Below are 21,857 nucleotides of genomic sequence, written 5' to 3' on the forward strand. Positions count from 1 at the left end.
TGACAGAATGTAGTTTATCCTTAGTAATTTATAACATTAAACCCTTTAATGTTCATACCATTAAATGTTTTCATAACCTTGAACACCGCCATCCCTCTCGGTCAAGGAGAATAACACCACTTCGTTCACATCACTGAACTTCCTCAGTCCTAATATCCTTCCAATAAATATCATCTAACATCTGCTCTGAGGCCTTAATATCGCTGAAGGTTGAAAAAAAGACTCCAGGCTGAGGCTACTTCATGGTTTGCACAACTTGCTTACCTTATATTTTATGTCCCAATTGTCCTCTTATCTTCAAAATATTGCAGACACACCCAGACCTTTACTTTCAATTAAACCTATTCTCTTCGCAATCAGTAAAACGTAGATTATCCCCCCACCTGTTTTTTTAAAAGATAGTTTATAAGCATTAAGGGCAAGGCAGGATTGTTTTCCATCCATCATTGTCCTTGAGGGAGTCTTCGCGGTTCATTTTAATGTGGATTAGGAAAGGTGGTAGGTCTTGTTATTTTCAAATCAACCTGTTTAGAGATGTTATGATACATTAGTAGAGCTTGTGTGACTATGGTCTGTTGGTATAAAAGTAGGGACACTGTTAACCGCACCACAACAACCCTTGAGGTGACAGGAGGTGCTCGGAAACGCAAGGTGACCTAACCCTCTAACTAATTAGGGGCAGAGTTCTGGAAGTTTCGTAATAAATGGTCCATTACACACTGGTCATAGCTGTGAGATCTGTAATATTGCAAGACAGAGATGGAATTCCTATTGTCTTCAGCTTGATCCGAAGTGAATTTCATTGTTGAGGAATGATTAGTCAGCTCAATTATTTACCTCATGAAATAACAGTAATTGACGAGTTTTTCACGTCTAAGCATAACACTGTTATTCCTGTTCCGACTTACAATAAAGAACTTCTGAAGGAATTGATGACAGATACCAACGGAGCAGAGATGAATCACCACACATTGGTGCAAATGAGTGTCGAAATTACATGCAGTGCTTCCTGCAATTGCTACAGAAATTTCCAAGTTGAAGAACAAAACCGCATGACAATTTCCAACACTTAATTGCTACTCAGAATCAAAGAGTGCAATGACAGGTCAGTTATCGATATCATCGCACACAAAGGTAAATTTGATTCTATGGAATTAAAACCCCGACTATTGAGACATGACGTTAAATATTAAATAATTGAAAAACATTCATGATCTTTCAGCATCTATTGACAATATTTATGAATCACATTGTGGTTAATGTTTGGAGATTGGATTATGCTTCGTCGCACAGGAACAAAAGTTCTCTGTTTCACTCTCAGTTTTGTTCCACTTAATGAAATCATAACAGATCTGGAATGTTACATCTAGCACTCGATATGTGAGCAAGTGGCATTTCCCTGCTGCATACAATGTACCAGAGCTGCAAACGCTTAGCAGGTCAGTCAGCGCAGATGCAAGAAAAATCAGAGTAACTTTCCAAAGACTGCGTTCTTTGATTAGAAAATGCTAAAGTTCAAAAGTGTAACATTTTGAGACAGAGAGTGGAAAAATGAGGTCGATGATGGGTGGAACACAGTGGAGATGAAAATATTGGAAATTTACTTGTACGGAGCGAAAGATAGTGCTGATGGGCGAAAAGAAACAACGAAGCAGATTATGTGCCATTGATCAGGTGCGTTGCTGAAAAACTATAACAAAATACAAGATTGTTTTCAAGTATAGTTAAACTCCATGTTATGTCTGGGAGCATGAAAAATATCCAACGAACTTGATTGGAGCACAACGACATTCTGAACGTTGACAGGTCAGTGTGAAGGTCAAGTGCAGGACTGATATGCTAGATATCCGTAGCTTCGTACTTCACATTATCTGCATTTCTTAGTAGTATTGAGTCCAGCATAAAATGTTTGGTTTTGTTGATTTTTTAGAGATGAACAGTAACTCGTATATGAAGAAGTCAAGATTAACTCTTAAGCAATGTAAAACAACATTTGTTTTTGCACAGAGTATTGATTCAATGAGAACACCATGGTAAAAGTATCTCACACATCATTTGGAGAAATAAGAGGAAGCTTTCATTATTTTCTGAAGCCATGATTATTCCATTTCTAAATACCGCTGAAAAATAAACCTGGAGATTATCTATATTAATTGTGGTTCTCTGTCGGGCAGACATTGTTAACAGCTTACTAAAATAGCGACTACACTTGAAAAATATATTGGCAGTACAGATCCCAGCAGAGTTGGTGGCACTGTGGTATACAGTCTGGATGGAATTGATATGGGAATCCTCAACCTTGACTCCAGGCCCCATAAAGTCTCGTGGCTTCAGGTTAAACATGGGCAAGAAAACCTTCTGCTGATTATCACATACTGTCGTCTCTGGACTGAAGAATCAGTGCTCCTCCATGTTGAACAATACTTAGAGGAAGCACTGAAGGTGGCAAGGGTACAACACATACTCTGGGTTGGGGGTTACAATGTTGAAAACCAAGAATGGCTCTGCAGTAGCACTTCTGATCAACCTTGCCATAAGGGACATAACTGGTAAACTGGGGCTGTGGCAGATTATGAGGGAACCAACAATAGGGAAAGAAACAGATCTGATCTCATCCCACCTATCTTCCAGCTGTAGATGCATCTGTCCATGGCAGTATCGGTAAGAGTGACAATCGCACAGTGCTTGTGGAGATGAAAACCCCCTTTCATATTGAGAATACCCTCGATCATGTTGTGTGGCACTATCACCGTGAAAAATGGGACAGACGTAGGACTGGGCATTCATGAGGAGCTGTAGGCCACCAGCAACATCACAATTGCACTCGAACACAATTTGCAGCTTCATGGTCCGGCATATCCCCTACTCATCCATTAACATCAAGCCAATGGATTAGCGCTGGTTCAATGGTGAGTGCAGGAGCACATGCCAGGAGCAGCACAAGGCATTCCTAAAAATAAGGTGTCAACCTGGTGAAGCTACCAAACAGGACCACCTGCATTCCAAATAACATAAGCACCAAGTGATAGACAGAACTAAATGATCCCACATTCGATGGAGCAGATTTAAGCTGTGTAGTTCTGCTGCATGCAGTTGTGAATAGTGGTGGACAATTGCACAATGCACGGGTGGAGGAAGAAGGTCCACAAAATCCACGTTCTCAATACTGGATGAAGCTCACACGCCAGTGCAAAGGATAATATTGAAACATTCACAGCAATCTTCAGCCAGAATTGCTGAGTGGATGATCCATCTCGGTCTCCTTCTATGGTCCCCAACATCACAGACACCAGACTTCAGTCAATTCGATTCCCTCCACGTGATGCCAAGGAAGCGTGGCATGGTGGCTTAGTCGTTAGCACTGCTGCCTTTCAACGCCTGGGTTCCAGGTTCGATTCTACCCTTGGTCGACTGTCTGTGTGGAATTTCTACATTCTCACCATGTCTGCTTGGGTTTCCTCTGGATGCTTTGTTTTCCTCCCACAGTCCAGAGATGTGCAGGCTCGGTGGATTAGCTATGCTAAATTGCCCATAGTGTTCAGGGATGTGTAGATTAGGTGGGTTGTTGGGGGATGCGTATTGGTGGGATGCTCTGAGGGTCAGTGCGGACTTGTTGGCCGAAGGGCCTGTTTCCACACTGTAGGGATTCTAAAATTCTAAGCAAATTGGTGTAGGCACTGGACACTGCAAAGTCAACGGACCCTGACAACATTCCAGCTACAGTATTGAAGTCTTGTGCTCTAGAATATGCTGCTCCCTGAGCCAAGCTCTTCCAGTCCAGCTACAACCCTGGCATCTAACTGATAACGTGAAACCTTGCCCAGGTACCCCTGTACACACACAAAAAAAGGATATATCTACACTACTAATCCCCTTCCCATCAGTCTACTCGTCATAACAAAGTAACCCAAATGATTGGTACGGTATAGACAAGTATCTATTCCCACCAATGTTCAGTAGCAGCAGTGTGTACAATCTACAAGATGCAATGGAGAACTGCAACCAAGATCCGTAGACATCACGTTCCAAACCCTGGACCACTTCCATCTAGAAGGACGAGTGCAGCAGATACATGGGAACACCTGCAAGTTCCCCTCCAAGCCACTCACCATCCTGACTTGATAATATATCACCGTTCGTTCAATGTGACTGGTTCAAAATCTTGTAATTCCCTTCCTAAGGGCATTGTGGATCATCCTGCAGCACGTGGATTGCAGCAGTTCAGGAAGGCAGCTCACCACCACCTTCGCAAGGGTAGCTAATTATTGGCAATGAATGCTGGTTAGCCAGCAGTGCTAATGTCCCATGTCCCACGAGTTAATAAAAAAAAGGTCTCATGTTCACAAGCATCTTTTCCCTGAGTTATACTTTTTAGGCTTTCATATAATAAATATTGTTCATTTGCTTCAAGGAGCTCTTTTGGTGTTCTGACGGACACCGTTCAGAATTGGTACTTCCAGATTATCTAATTGTTGTGCATGTCACTCACTAGATTGCTACTTGTCTTTCATATATCTATCACACCACAACTGTTGTCAAAACGTCAAAAGTACTTCAGAGTTGTGAAGGCTTTGGAGAATGTCACAAGTGTATGCAAGTGATTTCTTTAATCTACTGCTGGTAATAAGATTTTGCAATGAAGAAATCTGTTTCCACTTTTGTCTCTGGCACAAATAGTGATATTTCAAAAGCAAGTTAATGAAATGCTATATTAGAATAAAGTATACTTATTTCACCAAGGAGAAATAGATGACATATGTGAAATTGATTGGAATTTAGCATTTCCCAAAGACTCTTGCAAGTTATTGAATTGAATGTGCATGAAGGACCTTATTATGAAGGGATAGTCGCAAGCATTAAGCTACAAAGTTTCCTCCCATGGAAAAGTGTCCCCATTTCCCAATGTAAACCCAGAGCCAGGATTTTAGTGGAATTCAGAACATTGAATGAGTGTTCCATTTTTGAATCTTTATACTCCGGCAACTATTGCATTCTGTTTCCCTTTGCAGCAAATTACTGTGTAAATGAAGATGAGAGGCAAGAACCTAATAACACGACACTGTGTCTTGTTGCTTGTGTGTTGCTCAGCGGTCAGGCAGTGACGTACTTATAGATGATATGCTATTATGTTGTCCTCTTGTGAAATTAAAAAAAGACGTGCATAGAAGATGCTTTGCACAATCATTCATCCTATTGATTATGTCTTGGCTAATATTTATCCCTCAACTAACTGCAGAAAAGTATTTTATTTCCTCATTATAATGTTGCTGCTTGTGGAGGCTTTTTTTTAATGTGCCGGTTGACCACCATGTTTCCAACATTGCAGTGGGAACATTTCAAACGTAGACATGTTAAACGTGTGAAAATAGCGATGAAGCACTCCAACAACCACAAAATGTGCAGCACAAAATCAATGGGTGAATTGTACTATGCTATTTTCGATAACAACGGGAGCATTCCTTTGGAATATCCAATCTAAAAAAAAATGACAATTCAGCAAACTGAGAAATTTTTGAACTGTGATGTTATTCTCCATTATAACAGAATACGACTGTCGTTTTTTTTCAAAATGTTTCCTGGCTTGATGCAAGTTAATAAAGAGAGACTTATTTCTCTGGATGTACTCAATTATACAGTAATCAATGCAAAAGGGAAAAAAAATCCACGATTAGGTGTTCTCACAGAAAAAAAAGGAAAATTACTTTTTTCTGAAGTGAATTATATTGAACGTTGACAGTAGTTAATTCATCTGGTTAGCTCAATTGGAGGGATCGCTAATGCGTATTTCAACTAAGCGCCAATTATAGGATTTTGATTCCATTTTGCCTGAATTAGACTTGGAACCCAACTTCTGTCCCGATAAATAGAAGACCCCTGACAAGGCCTGCCAGGTAAATGGCCCAAGATGAAGCAGCAGCGGGTATTGAACTGAAGACACATTCATAATGACAATGTTGATTGAGCTGAAATCAGGAAAATGGCTTCGCATGATACCTTTCAGAATCATCACGCTGGGGAATCACTAAATATAGACATTGTGGAACAATTATAGAACTGATTGGGTGACAGATGTGAAATTACAAAGAAATTTCTTGATTTATTCCTTTTCCAAAGGACAAACGAGGTAACATGGTTGTGGTGTTAACCAGCACATCCTGAGATGGGCACAATGTGTAACCACAAGTGTTTCCATTGTGCTATTAGATGTGATGGAGTTCTGTTCTCCAAGTATTTGCAATGATTAGCTGAATATAAAATAAACAACGTTCTGATGTATTTTTGTATATAATTTTTCAAGAGTTTACATTTGAAAGACAGTTATCTAATATAGAAAGAAAAATGCCGAAAATCGATTCCTTTGCGGCCAACATCTTTAATCAGAATGGATTAAATGACAAATGAGAATAATTTAAAAGGAAAAGGACGAACTGAGGTGAGAAAAACTTAAGTAAAGAAAGGCAGTTATGCACAATGCACGCTCACACATGCAACGGTAAAAGCATTAAATAGCGTAGCTATGAAGTATCATCAGGCAGTTCATTATCAATTTTTTTTAACCACTGAACAATACCACATAATGGTGCTTGAACAATAACAGGCTTTAAAAGAGGCAAAGTTTTTTTTTGGATTGAATTCCAGAGCTTTGCAACTGTGCAGCTCAGAGCATATCCACTAGCGATGAAAATTAGAGGTAGACAAGAGATCAGAATTGAAGCAAGAAGAAGGTTACAGAGGGATTTGAGAACATAGATGAGAATTTTAAAATAAAGACATTGCTTGGACATGAGTCAATGCAAATAAACCAACATGGTGTTGATGTCTGAATTGGAATTAACTGAGTTACTGGCACACCTACACAGATATACATAAATATGTATCAGCATACGTAAGCAGTCTTGCACGTATTCACATACGGGTATAAATATACACATCTTCAAATTCACACAGTCATAAACACATTTATACACAGAGCAGACCAAATACAGTAAATTGATAGCAGAATTGAAGATAAAAATAACACTGTTAAAGAAAGGATAAGAATTGACAGGCTGCTGTAATTAAATAGATTTGAAAAGCCTTCTACTAGCCTTTGATCAGTAAACAGATGGCAAGACATTTTGTGGTAACTATTGGTGCAAAATCGCGAATTATACTCTGAGGCATAATTCAAAACGAGAGAATGCAATGAATATTTTGACTGATGCTTATCAAAGAAGATGATGCAATGTAGCATATGTAGAATTCAGAGGGTGGAAGAAATAAATTGTGCAAAAAATCTGGCCAAAATGTCCTGAAAATGATGTTTCTCCTAAGAGTGGATAGGTTGCCTGGTTTAGACGGCTTGTTTCATGGAGCGGACACAAAAGCCAAGGTGGAACTAATAGGAGGGATTGGCATAATCTTTCATACTTCCCGAGATGTGGAGTGGGGTGGGTGCAGCTAGAAAATTGGACAGCAACAATGGCCACTCCCACCTCATCCCACCGTCCACATCCAGTGCCATGTGCCACCACAAGCACACACTTAACCTTTCTCTCAATCAGCACCACCTCGCACTGTCACACTCACCAGTTCCATTTTATGCTTTGTTTAATGCACAGCTTTAGGAATCGCTTTTTCGCTCTTTGAGGTGTTAAGGAATACAAGCTCCAAAAAGTTACAGATACCAGTGCGGTTCTGGAAACTTCCTCCCCATCCTTCCTGCTGACTTCATCCCGTCTTCTAATTCCACAATTTTACCCACATTCACTACACCCTATGAATATTCCCTATATCCACGTGGGTCAGTCACCCTGAATAACTGGTTTGCAATGGAGAGTGGCGTCAAAATCGCGGAGTTATTTCCTGCACTGATTGAAGTCAACATGAAGGATTCTCTTTCTCAGCCTTTGCCCTGCCTGAAGTGTGCAGACCCTCAGGTTGAAGCCACCACCAGTAATCTCTGTGTAATGAGAGAGCAGCCCTATAGTCTGCGAAGACCATGGTGACTTTAGTTTTTGCAGTCTCTAAACTTCCCCTCAGATGGTGAACAATCACTGCGAAGCAAAAATTTCATTTTCCCGTCCCCATCTCAGTGAATTTCACGCAGAACATGATGTTGAAATCTGGTGCAGGTGTCCCCATGCTTCTCCATGGACTCTTTCACCCACATCCAAACGTCTCCTCCTGATGCCTCCTCTCAGTCTTTCAGCTTGATTTCTTCGTTGAGAATTGTCAATTTAACATCAACTGCCTTATTTTCTCAGCTCCCCTTGCACAGTCTAACCTGTGCACCTCTGAATTTGCTGCTGTCCATTTTCTCAGTTCTAACTTGGAATTTGTTATCATATTTTCTGGTAAGGATGGTGCTGTTGTCATTCACCTGTTATAGGCTGAGCACTAACTTTCAGACACATCCTTTTATCTGACCCTGGATCATGGTCCCATAGAACATCAAGCTGTTATTTTTGGTATGGTTAATAAAAACATCTTTGCTACTCATCTGTCCTCCACAGGTCGTCATGGAAACCTGTAACTCACGGAGCATGATGGGGCTCAGTGCTGTGGCCACAATTGTTCACAATATATATTCATGTCTTAGACGAGGTAAGTGAATATTCTATAACCAGGATTGCAAATGGCACAAAAATAATTGGGAAGTCAATTAGTTGAGGAAGACACGGAGTTTGCAGAAGAACATAAACAAGTTACATGAGTGGGTAATAATTTGAAAAATGTGAGGTAATGCACTTTCCCCGGTAGAATAGAAGAGCTGAAATATATTTAATTGGAAAAAGACGGTCCATGTCCTTGTCCATGATTCACAAAAAAGCTAGAATCCAAGCTCAACAGTTAATATGGAAGGCAAATAGAACGTTGCCATTTGTTTCGAGGCGAATGGCGTACAGATGTAGGGAGACACTGCTAAAACTTTACAAGGCAGGAATCAGACCAAAGCTGGAAAGCTGTGAACAGTCCTATACCCGTTTTCTAAGGAAAGATATATTAGCATTGGAGGCAGTCCAGAGAAGGTTCACTAGCCTGATACCTATGGAGGCACTGTCTTATGAAGACAGGTTGAGTTGGGTGACCCTTTAATCATTGGGATTTAGAGCGAGAAGCAATTTTATTGAAAGTTGAAGATTCGTATGGTACCTGAAAGGATAGATGCTGAAAGGTTGTTTCTCTTTGTGGGAAAGCCTAGGATAGAGGGCACAATATCAGAATTAGGGGTTGCACATTTAGGACAGAGATGTGAAAGAATTTCTTCTCTCAGAGGATGGTGAATCTTTGGAATTCCTAACCACATAGGATGAGGCTTTCATGATATTCAAGTTTGAGATAAGTAGGTTTTTAAATAGAGAATAGAATCAAGGGTTACGGTGAAAAGGCAGGAAAGTGAAGATGAGCATTATTAGATATGCCATAACCACATTGAAGGTGAAGTAGACTTGATGTATTGAATGGCCCACTTCAGCTCCAATGTGTGTAACACCCTAAAAATGTGTTCATTTTTCCTTCCACCTCTCCTCCATCTCTCTTTCTCTCTCTCTCTCTCTTTCTCTCTCTGTCTCTCTCTCACACACACACACATACACACGCACGCGCACACACACACACACATACACACACACACACACACACACACACGCACGTCATAATCATAAAAATATAAATTTCCAGCCCGCTTCAATTCTGAAAAAGAGTCATACTAGACTCATAACATTAACACTGTTTCTTTCTCCACGCATGCTGCCGGAGGTGCTGAGTTTCTTTCTTGATTTGACAAGTGTTAATCAGGACATCAATCAGCCCTCACTTTTCTTGTTTTCTTTTTCTGTTGATATATAATCAGAAACCTGCTGAGTTCAGTGGCAGACCACCATGCTAATTATCATGCAAAATATAATATATGTTCTATGTAGTCAGATTTGACTCTGAGATGGGCTTTGTCGCGTATTGCAGTCATCTGGGACAATAACAAAGTATCGGTCATCTGGGGTAGAGTTCTGTTGAATTTAAAAGGGATCTTAAAAGGGAACAACTTAAAGAAACAAGGACACAGAATTAGTGAACATAGAAACAGGAGTTTTGAAGTTTACTCCACAGATTGGAATTTGCAAATTGTTTTGACTGTTGTTAAACTTTACTGGGAGTAATGTAATTGAAGATTATTTGAAATCTTTGACTGAGACTACACTGAGAGAAAGCGAGTAAGTTGGAAGTAGAAAATAACAGTCGAATCTTGTAAATTTGAAATGCTTAAACAGTTTACCTAACAATTAAGACAAAATAAATGGAAAATGTGAAATTGATATGTTCCACTGAATTAAAATTCGGCTAGAATAAAAAAAAAATGAAAGGATCAATGGAAAAGATGAGAATGCAGAAAGAAAAGGAAAGAAAAAAAGTAACAAAGAAGAAAATTTGAATTGAATGCAGAAAAGGAAGAAAATAAAAAGAGAAATGAAAATTTTAAAAAAAATTAACACTAAATGTATGGCAGAATGAGAAAATAGATCTTGTATACAATAAAACTTAGAATTGAGAAAAGAATATGTCCTAGCTCAAAGGAGGATTTTTATTGCATTGAGGGCTTTGATTTAACTAGAAATCTACATTAGTTCCTAAATTTACAAAGCATGGAGTGGCAAAATATTTCATCTCATTTGAAAAGGTAGCTTGGAAGATGAAATGGCTGAAAGGTTCTTAGAATTGCATTTTACAGAATATTTTGATAGATTTCCCATGCTATTGCACACAGGCCATCAATTGTGGGATATTAGTCATATGGAAATCAACGAGGAAATTGGAAGAAGACATTTATTTGGGTTGAAAAGATGTTAGCTTTAGGAAATGAACAGAAGAATTCCAAACAAGACAAGAGAAAGGCTAGAACTCAAATTTTGCAGGATGAAAATAATATGTCTCCATTACAATAAGATCCGGCATACTAAAGCTGAAATGTTAGACCAATTGCAAGAATAGGAGCCTAAAAAAAGACATGCATCAGAAAACGAAATGAGTATTAAAACTGTCACAGTAGTGCACGTGGAGCATGTTGCATTGTAATCTGGTAGGAAGGAACAGAAAGTTCAAATCATTAAAGAAAACCTTTATCTGATATTGTAATACAAAATCAGACTATTGGATAGACCAGATTGTTTATTTAAAGGAAAGACATTTCATTGGTCTTACAATAAAGAAGGCAAACCGATAAAGATAATGAGAGACATTGGATGGGTTAATGAAGGGAACAAATAATTGGCATTGGCCCCGTCGCTCAGTGGTTAGCACTGTTGCCATAGAGTGCCAGTGACCCGGGCTCAATTCCACCCTCAGGTGACTGTCTGTGTGGAGTTTGTGCATTCTCCCTGTGTCTGCGTGAGTTTCCTCCAGGAGTTCTCGCTTTCTCCCATAGTCTAAAGATGTGCAGGTTAGGTGGATTGGCCAAAGTTAATTGCCCGCCGTGTCCAGGGGCGTGTAAATTTGGTGGATTAGACATGGAAAGTGCCAGGTTACAGGGAAAGGTGAGGGGAGTGGGTCAGTGTGGGATGCTCTTTAGAGGGGCAGTGTGGACGTGATGAGCCAAGTGGCCTGTTTCCACACTATAGGGATTCTATGATTCTATACACAGACAGTACAATGTCATCCTATTATCTTGAGTTTACTTAGAATATAAAAAAGAAGTGTAATCAGTGTTGTTTAGCTAATCCAAATTGAAGCAGCTGATTTCATCTGAGGCAATAATATGACTATTGTAAGATATCACATAGTTTTTGTATTTGGACATGTAAACTGAAATGAAGTTGAAATGCAATATAACTGAAATACCAGGAGAAGTTTGCAATTTGTAAATTAAGAACGATGGAAGTAAATGTTCTCATCGAATTCCTCATTCCTAAAACCAAACAGAATTCATGAAATGTTTGTGTTTCTGCGATTTTCAATGATCATTTGTGACTAACATCAGCATAACAGCTGCATTTTTAGCAGAATTGTTACAGAAAGAAGCTGAAGGTGATGCTAACAAATGAATTAGTGTCCCGTTCGCCCCCCTCCCCAACCCGATTTTACAAAGTCTATGAGAATAGAAATTAATGCTAAAAACTTTGCAATAAGTGCAGTCTTATGACAAGGTGATGAATTTGTCAACAGAGAAGACAATGGGACACTTTTCGAAAAAAAAATCAGACGAAATAAATAACATTGGAGAAGGAAACTTTATGATTATCGTTGACTCTTTAACAATTTAATGCCAATGTCCGTCATGTTCGTAAAGAATCACAAATATATACTGATCGTATTCTGTTACATCCTGTAAAGAAATTTATGACTTGGAAATCAAAATCATTCTGATGGAACTTATTGATTCAACTATAATTATACTGCTGGAAACGAAAATGTAATAGTGAACACATTATCAAGAATGTGATCAGGCTGAAATAGTTTAAGAGTTTGCAAAGTAAATGAAAGTACATTTCTTAAGTCTGTGTAATGAATACGGGATCGTGAATGAATGTAATTTTATTGTGTTGTTTTGTGTGTGTTACGTTTATCTGAATTGCATCCATCAAGAGGATGGATGCAATTCAAAAATGTATCCATCTTTGGCAAGAGGCGTTTGATGATTTTAAAAGTTGGAATCATCACAGACTGCATCAATTCAAGGAAGATGTCCGTTGTGATTTTCTTGGTGGCAAAGAACATTTCCACACTCACTCTGCATCCCAAAATGGATTTCATAAAATGTATCTACTCCATTGCTTCTTACTTAGAGAGTGAGAAATCTGTTATGTCGTGATGTTGTACATCAATGTAGTTTTGAACTTGTATGAGCCAATAGGGTCTGATAGAACATTATCTGTGGCAGAAATTGGGTGTCAGTCAGAAATTCAGAATTCGGGTAGTCTTCATCAGAACAGATGACCGGATCATCACTGAACTAAAAATGTTTACTTCACGTTCTCCCCACATACTATACTAACAAATCTGCTGAGTTTTGAAAGTAATTTCTGCTTTTTTCACAGATGTACAGTTCTTTGTTTTATTTATTTAACTAGGATTGCTGTAGAAATGCACTATTTTTTACCAACCTGCGTTGAAAATGATGGATGCAATTATGTCTTATTGTATATTGCATGTTACAGCTTTTTGGCATCTCGAGTGATTTGTATATTGATAGTGCGTAGCAAAGTTAGAAAGATTCTGTTAATATTGGGAATGATGCAAGATATAACTTGCATTGCATGTTCAGTGCAAAGCATGGCTTAAGTTTGCATCTTGTGCAATGCAACAAGACACTACAGGTCACTGGTTGGAACTTCAAGAAACCACAAGGAGTGATAGACGGTGGCTTACACCCTCTAATTCCTGCTTCCCATCCCTCACTCCTGCATACCACCTATCCTGCAAGGTAAAGAGGCCTCCCAAGTTTGAAGCAGCGAACTGATGCGTGCACACTGATGAAATTTCAAAATCAGTAGTCCTATCAGCATCGCCACCTATTGAAATGTCCCATAATAACATGCCTGAACGACATATCACAGACCCACGCTTTATTTGTGCCAATATGCTACCAGATAGCAAATCAGTGTAAATATTGGTCAGACCTGATATCTTGTCCATAAAGGAAAATCAACGATTCTTCTGGCCATTCAAATTCTTGAACACAGTTACAAATTTGGTGACCAGCTGTCTCTAAATTCCTCTAATCTTTATTGAGGATTGAACCTGGGCACAACCTGTTCTTGAAGCTTCTTGACCATTTTCTGTTCCGAAAAGTTCAATTGGCTTGAAATAAGTTGATCTGCAATTCTGGAACCATGGGTGTATTGTTGTGTTCTGCAATAGCGCTTCTTAGCAGAACCCTGTACCCCTTCACCTTTTTGGACTCAGTGAACTGGCACATGTTACAACATCACAATGAAAACTGCACAACTCTGGACGACAGCCAGATGGGCATCTTCCAGACTATATGTTAATTCGATTGGATCTCTGAGATTGGGCTGTAACTGGGTATCTCTTTTAGCAACAAGGACTACACTGTTTCTGTGTTTCAGTAGGTTTTTCTGTCCTGAGCTGTCCAACACATTCCGCCTCTTTTAGTAAAGATTTAATTTAAAATAAACTTTGCGGTCCATATTTTATTTTCAATTTTGTTGTTGAATATATTTTGATATACATTTCCCTTACAGTGGTATAGTAGCTCAGGTTCTGGTGCATTTTAATAATGTTTTCACCTTAAGATTAAAACTTAATTATATCCCTGTGCCTGTTAGGTTTGTCTGTTTCTCTATTGAAAACAGCAGGCATTGAACTCGCCTAACTAAAGAACACAGTTTTGTGGCAAATTGCGGAGTTTTTGGTGCAGTGGCTCCTGTCTATCTATCCCAAGACTGAGAAGGTCAAAAAAATGAGATCATATTTAGCGAATGATTGCTTTCAGCTCAATCAGGAACGAGTCCAACAATCAAATTTAACTTATATTTGTGAAAGTCAACAAACGACCTACAAACTAAATGTCAATGTCGAAACACACAAACAAGTGCAAGTTTGAAAACCAGAACTCTTTGTATAAACATAGTTTTGAACTTACAAGTTGAAAATGTTTTTGAAAACTTTTCCCTGAGCGTGGGAAGTGCCCGATTTTGGATTGGTTTTGCATATATGGTGATTGGTTTTTGGCCAATAATTCTTCCATGTTACATTTCATAATAGAGAACTATTCCCAAAAAGAAACCGAAAAAACTATTGATGCTGTAAATCAGGAACAAAAACAGAAGTTGATGGAAAATCTCATCAGGTCTGGCAGCATCTATGAAGAAATAATCAGAGTGAACATTTCGGGTCCAGTGACCCTTCCTCAGAACTGAGGAAATGAGTTTTGAGAAAGAGTCACTGGACGTGAAACTCTGATTTTTTTCTTCACAGATGCTGCCAGAACTGCTGACCTATTCCAGATAATTCGTTCTTGGTCTGAACGCAATGAATATCAGTAGTCATTTGAGCACGTTGTATGACACTTGTACGACGTTTAACCAAATACTTGGACCTGCATCTATTAATATCTCCCATCTTCCCAATATATTTAGATTCTCAGCTTCTCGCTTTCTTTGTCACCTTTACTTCTGCATATGTTGTGGAATTGTCTTGTAGTTTGGGTTTTGATGATTTCTTGGAATCAGCTATTTGCAGAGCGGCTGAAGTCAGTTTGTTATCTTCGCTTCCTTTCTTGATCTGTGAATGTAAAATTTAACATCACCCATTAGGCCATCGTCAAGTCATTGCTAGAGGCAGTCAAGGTTTTATTAAAAAGGCTTTGGTGGAATTTTCTCTCATCAGTTACCAACTTCACATTGTAACCGAGTTTAGTACTGTCTTCTATATGTGATTTCTCGGCACTCTACAGCCCTGTCTAAAAATTCTTGGTATTCTGCTTTAAACTTCTTGTGAAATAAGTTAGACTATCAGCATTGCGCATTTTAAAAAGCAGGTTATTACTTCAATTAAAATAGCAAAGGAATCAAATGCCGGCGTGCTAGATGTGTTTTGATTTCTGATATTGTGAAATATCCCTTTCAAGGCTCAATTTCTGAGCCCTGACAGTCGTTTTGATTTGCTTATCCCATGGAGAGGCCTTAAGTCACACTTTTCAACCTCCTTTACCCCACCACTGCTGATTTTCAGAACCCTTGGACCCAGGGTGAATATGGTCAGCCTTGACTGAGAGGGTCGGGCCCAGTAGAGTTGGTAGGTTAAACCTCAGATCTTTCAATTCCCTGCATTTTAGTGTAGTACCAAACAACATTGAAGATATAGCTGTGCTTGGCTATAGACAGTAACCTGCTTTGCTTGTCTGGTTTGTTATTTGTCCTGGTGCTGGATTCAACAGGATAGGTGTAAAGCAGATTGTTCTTGGTGCCGTACGTTTTCTGTAAAATTGACGTATGCCACACTTCCCAGGTGAGTTTATTTAGTGACAGCTCAGGACCATCATTCCTAGTGCTAATCCATAAAATTAAATACGGATAGTTTTGTTTGGAATTCCAGTCTAAAACTGATGGTAAGAGCCCGCTGCCCGTTTGATATCTCCCATGATTTCTATTTCCGACCAAATCGGAAGAAGATATCGATTCCTGAACAGTGGCATGATTTTGCCTTTTGTTTTCATGGCATAAAGATGGCAGTGACAATGTCAGCAGCTGCCGCCCATCGCTAACTATCTTGAACTGAGTGTCTTGTTTGGCTCCATCAAATATTAATCACCGGTAAACATCAACCACATGGCTGAGAGTCGAGTGGCACACGTCGGCCAGGCCAGGTAAGAGCAGCAGATTTTCTTCCCAAAAGGACATTACCAACATGCAAATAAGGAGCAAAATCAAGACACTCAACCCTTCAAGTCTGCACCATCATTGAATAAGGTCGTTGCTGACCTGATTTTATGTTCAACTCTACATTCCTAAATCCGCCCATAATACTTCAACCGCTTTGTAATGGATAATTTATCTACCACTGCCTTAAAACACATTTAAAGATTCTGCATATACTGCTGTTGGAGGAAGGGAATTTTAACGACATACAACCCTATGAGAGAGAGAAAAAAATTGTCCTCACCACTACCTTAATAGACGATCCCTTATTTTTAAACTATGTGCTCTAATTTTAGATTCTGACACAAAAAGAAAGATCCTTTCACATGCACCTGGTCTGTCAGGAACTTATATTTCTCAATTAAGTCACCTCTGACTCTTTTAAACTCCAGAGGATACATGCCTGTCAGTTATTGTATAGTTTTTAAAATGGAAGAGAGAAGCCAAAATGAACAAAGGCCCCGAAAGAGAAGGAGGTGTGAAAACGAACAATGGGGAATCAGGGAATGGTAGAAGACTTGAATGAATACTTTACATCAATTGTGACAGTAGAAGACACTAACAGAATTTCAAATTATAAAATATTCATGGGCAAATGGAGGAGAGGAATTAAACACAATCGCTACCACTAGAGAAGAAACATCTGGGAAACTAATGGGGCATAAGACAAATAAGTCCCCTGGATCTGATGGGATGTATTCAAGGATATCTAGAGAAGTAGCTCCTGTAGTGGATGCACAAGTAGCAATCTTCCAGAAATTCTTTCAGGAGGTCAGAGGAGGGCAGATAAATGAGAAACGGTATATGTAATATATTTGGATTTTCAGAAAACATTTGCAGAGGTACCACATACTAGGTCACTTAATAAGGTAAAAAAAAACAAAAAACTATGGTTGTGGGGGTAGTACATTAAACGGACAGACAATTGGTGAAGTAATAGAAGACTCCCAGTTTTGGATGGGGAGCTGGAGGGAATTTTCAGAATGGAAATCCAGATCGCATGGAGTGCCATAGGAATTAGTGGTAGGACCACAAATTTGCCAAATATAAATATTGAAGACTTGGGTGTGGAAAATTCACGTACAGTGTCCCAGGTATTTGGTTAAAATTAAAGTAGGTGGGATGATGAGTGCTGAGGATGACAGAAAACTCTTTAGAGGGATGTAGCCCAGTTACGAGGATGGGCAAGGATTTGGCAGATGGAGTATAATGTTGTAAAATGTGAGGTTAAGAAAAGGGAAAGGAATGTGAGAAAAGGAATAGAAGAGCTGAGTATTATTTAAGTGCAGAAAGACAGCAGAAATCTACGTAGCAGAGGGATTTTGGAGTCCTCATGCATGAATCACAAACAGCTAGCACCTAACTACAGCAGGTAACCGAGAAGGCAAATGGAATACTGGCCTTTATTTCAATGAGAATGGAATATTAAAAAAGGGATATTTGCCAAAAGCATGCATGTCTCGCGTTAGGCTATAGCTGAAACACTGTGAATTGTTTTCTTCCCCAATATCAGAAAAGATATATTGGGATTGCAGAATGTCCAGAGAAAGTTCACTGGTAAAGAAGTTAAGAAGGAAGAGAGATTGAGTAGGCTGGGCCCGTATTCATTGGAATTTAGAAGAATGACACCTGACTGAAACATAAAAGATTCTAGGGGACTTAACAGGATGGATGAGGCGAGTTTGTTTCCCCATATCAGAGTCCTGGACCAGAGGGCATAATCCTAGAATAAGTGGTTGCATATTTAAAATTGAGATGAGAAGGAATTTCTTCTCTTGGACGGCAGTGAATATGTGAAATTATGTTCCACAAAGGCTGTCCAGGTTGGGTTATTAAGAATGTTCAAAGCTAAAATAGATTGTTAATGAGGAAAGGAATAAAATATTACAGGGAAGAGGCAGGAAAATGGAAGTTTGTCAGATCGAGCTTGAACTCATTGGATGGTGGAGCAGATTCCCTAGTCGAAATGGCTTACTTCTTTTTTTGTTAATTCATTCATAGTATATGAGCATCAATGGCTAGGCCAACGTTCATTGTACATTGCTAATTGCCCAGACAGCAGTTGAGAATCAACCACATTGCCGTGATTGTGGACTTACATGAAGTGTAGGCCGGGTAAGGATGGCAAGCTTCCTTCCTTGAAGACCGTATCTTATCGTCATAAGGGAATATGCTCATTTCAGATATTAGTCTAGTAAACCTTCTCTGAGTTACTTTCAATGTATGAAAGTAACCTTTTTCCATGAAAAAGGTGACCAGTATTGTGCACAATGCTATATAATTGGTCTCGTCAATCCTCTGCACAAGTGAAGCAGGGAAGTTTTTTTTGATAACAATTAATGACAATTCGCATGAGCAACATTTATTGAGATTAACTTTACAGTCCAGATTCATCGACTCAATTTAGTTCTATTAGCTGCCCCAGTGAGATTTGAACCCGTGTCTTCATATTATGAACCTTGGCATCTGGATAACTACCACATGTTCTCTTTCATCGAGTCAAGATTAGAGCACCCCTTTCCCTTTGTATTGCACAGTGTCTGTTTTTTAAATTGACTCCATTTTCAATATGTTGACCTCGTATGAGAGTGACATGGATGTTTTATATTTGACAATTATTTCATTTTACCTGGGAATAGACAGCATGTTCTGCCTTGTGCCTGTGTTTGGCAGAACCTTTTTTGGCTTTTAAGTTTACAGGAACATAGGCGATACTTTCTTTAGTTGGTTCTTGTCTAAGCTAGAATATAAGATAAGAAATATTGATAACAGAAAGCTTAATTATGCAGCCAGCCACGACCAACTGTAACTGAATGCGAGACAGTTAATATTCAGGCAGGAGTCAATGAAACAAGGTTGCAATGGCACCCTGTCAACTCTCAGTGATTTGCATCTAATATCTCACCAATGTAGTCGGGAGTTATGTCTAAAATATGAAACGCAGGGAGGCGAAGCGATGGCCTTCGGCATTATCGCTGGGCTGTTAATCCAGAGATAGAGATCATGCTTTGGGTATCTGGGTTCAGATCCCGCCACAGCAGAGGGTGGAATTAGCATTTAATAAATATCTAGAATTAAGAGTCTCATAATGACCGTGAATCAATTGTCAGAAAAAAAAACCAAATCTGGCTCACTAATGTCCTTTAGGGAAGCAAACTGCCATCGTTACCTGGTCTGGCCTACGTGTGAATCCAGACCCACAACAATTTGTTTGATTCTTAAGGGCAATTAGGGATGGGCAATAAATGCTGCCTAGCCAGCGATGCCCTCATCCTGTAAATGAATAAAAAAAAACTGAACTACATTTTAACGTCTTGCTGATGGACAGTATGCATTTAGTATTTCCTCATTTATGTCTAGCTCTATTTGACATTGTTGTAGTGATGGCAGTTTTCTTATTCCATAGTTAGCGTAATCTATTAGGAGATCTGGTAGCAAAGCCTCAGGCTGTTCTCATTACATTTCTGGAAACGTACGTTCTCTAAATGACGAGCAACAATTATATTCTTGGCAAAACTCTCTCCCAACACTTCCACAGCCACTGTTTCGATTTCAACCCACCCCACTCATACAGTCTGCTCCCAGAATTGCTAACAAAGCAATACAGCACATAAAAGACCTGAGTTATTGTGTCCCACTCCAGGCACTATGTCAGGAAGATGTCTAGTTCTTCGAAAGGATATAACAGAGATTTCCTGGAAGGGTCCCAGCTTTCAGGGATTTCAATGATGTTCCGGAGACTGGAAATAATTATTTTACTTAGATCAAGTACATTTAAGGGGAGGTTTAACGTAAGTGTTTAACGAGTTGAGAGTCTGTGATGAAGTATATGAAGAGAAACTATTTTCATGGATATGTTGTTTCAGATCCAGGTGACACACAGTCGGTATTATTAGTAAATAATCTGTGGAGAGTTTTGTTTGTTTCTCTCTGCAGCCCGTTGCAGTGAGCTGCCCATCAACTGAGACAGTGACAGGAAGAGATTCGATAATAAATTTCAAAAAGAAGATTGGATTGGCGTTAAAGGTGAGATATACAGGTAAAACACGAGAGTGGAACACATCGACTTATTGTCTCATAGAGGTGGCAGAGGTGCGGGCGTTTCATCCTGGGCTATAGAATTATATATTATATGAAATTTAAGTAATTTCGACTGAATGTAAAATTCACTGCTATCCATTCTATGTGCCCACATCCTTTACGAGTTTTGTTTGGAATTGAAAGAATATTGTCGCCCTACCGGTTCATCATTTTGACACACTTCCATCGAGTTGCTCCTGTTGCCTAATACAAAGCAAAATAATGCACTGTTAATGATAGAATCAACGTATCACCAAATCCAATGTCATGTCTTCGCTGTTTGAAACATTTAATTTATATGCACAGTACAGAAAACCACAGTTTGAAGGTATTCAGCTGCACTGAGTGTAGTACGTTGTGTTTTGCCTGTTCACTGCTCACGTTGCAAAGCACCCAATGATGCAGAGTTATTCTCTATGTGATAGTGCAAAATGCAAGTCGGCTGCCCATATATACCACAAATTAGAATGGAAATAAAATCTGAGGATGTGCGTATCTAGTTGTCAGTTCGAACACACCCACAATAATGCCAAATGCCAACATCTAGTTTCTAAAAAAAGAAGTTTCTTCTTTAGGACCTGGACCCGCACTGATCAATAATACAGAACACTTGTAATTTCGACTGGAGCAACATGGAGGTGAACAAACCGAGCGTCCAGTTCGAATAAGAAGGTTAAATATTAACATTTCATATCCACCTTAGATTCTCATCTCCACAATTTAAAGCCATAGCCTTGATTCCTCACCTGCTCTTAATGCTTTTTACATTGGGTCTAAGGGAATAAAAAGTACACAGCGAAATATAAAAGGCTCTTACCAGCCGATGCTTTCACTTTGAGTATCATGAAGATGATCATGATTAGTAACATTGCCAATGCTCCTCCTGCACATCCAATGATCATCGGACCAGTAATACTTTCTCCTGCAGGATCAACACCTGATGGAACTGAACAAGTTTGGAACACAGTGAGTCACATGCGGAGAACATAATGCAGACGATGATAAATTGCAAAGGTATCACCCAGGATAACCCCATTGTTGGAAAAGTTGGACCACTTTAATTTCAGGGGAGACACCTGTACACGGGCCTTAACGTGCACCAGAAGACATTAATTTCAGCTCAATAATGCATTGTATTGAGAAAACGCATTTCATGACTTAAGGGCGTGGGAAAGTTCTCTCTGTATAGGAGCATTGTTTGCTACGAGTAAAGGAATTTGCACTTATTTACTCATTGTCTTAAACCAGACTGATGTGCAACAGCTGCAAGGTCTGTCAACGTTTATATCCCCTAACGACGGTTACAAAGGAACATAAACAACAGGAGCAGGGATAGACAGTGAGACTGGATCACACTCCGTCATTCAATTAGATCATGATTGTTTTTCATCAGCGCTATTTTCTCGGACTATCTACATTTCA

The sequence above is a fragment of the Rhincodon typus genome, chromosome 15 (assembly GCF_021869965.1).
Source record: "Rhincodon typus isolate 14 chromosome 15, sRhiTyp1.1, whole genome shotgun sequence".
Lineage (NCBI taxonomy): Eukaryota > Metazoa > Chordata > Chondrichthyes > Orectolobiformes > Rhincodontidae > Rhincodon > Rhincodon typus.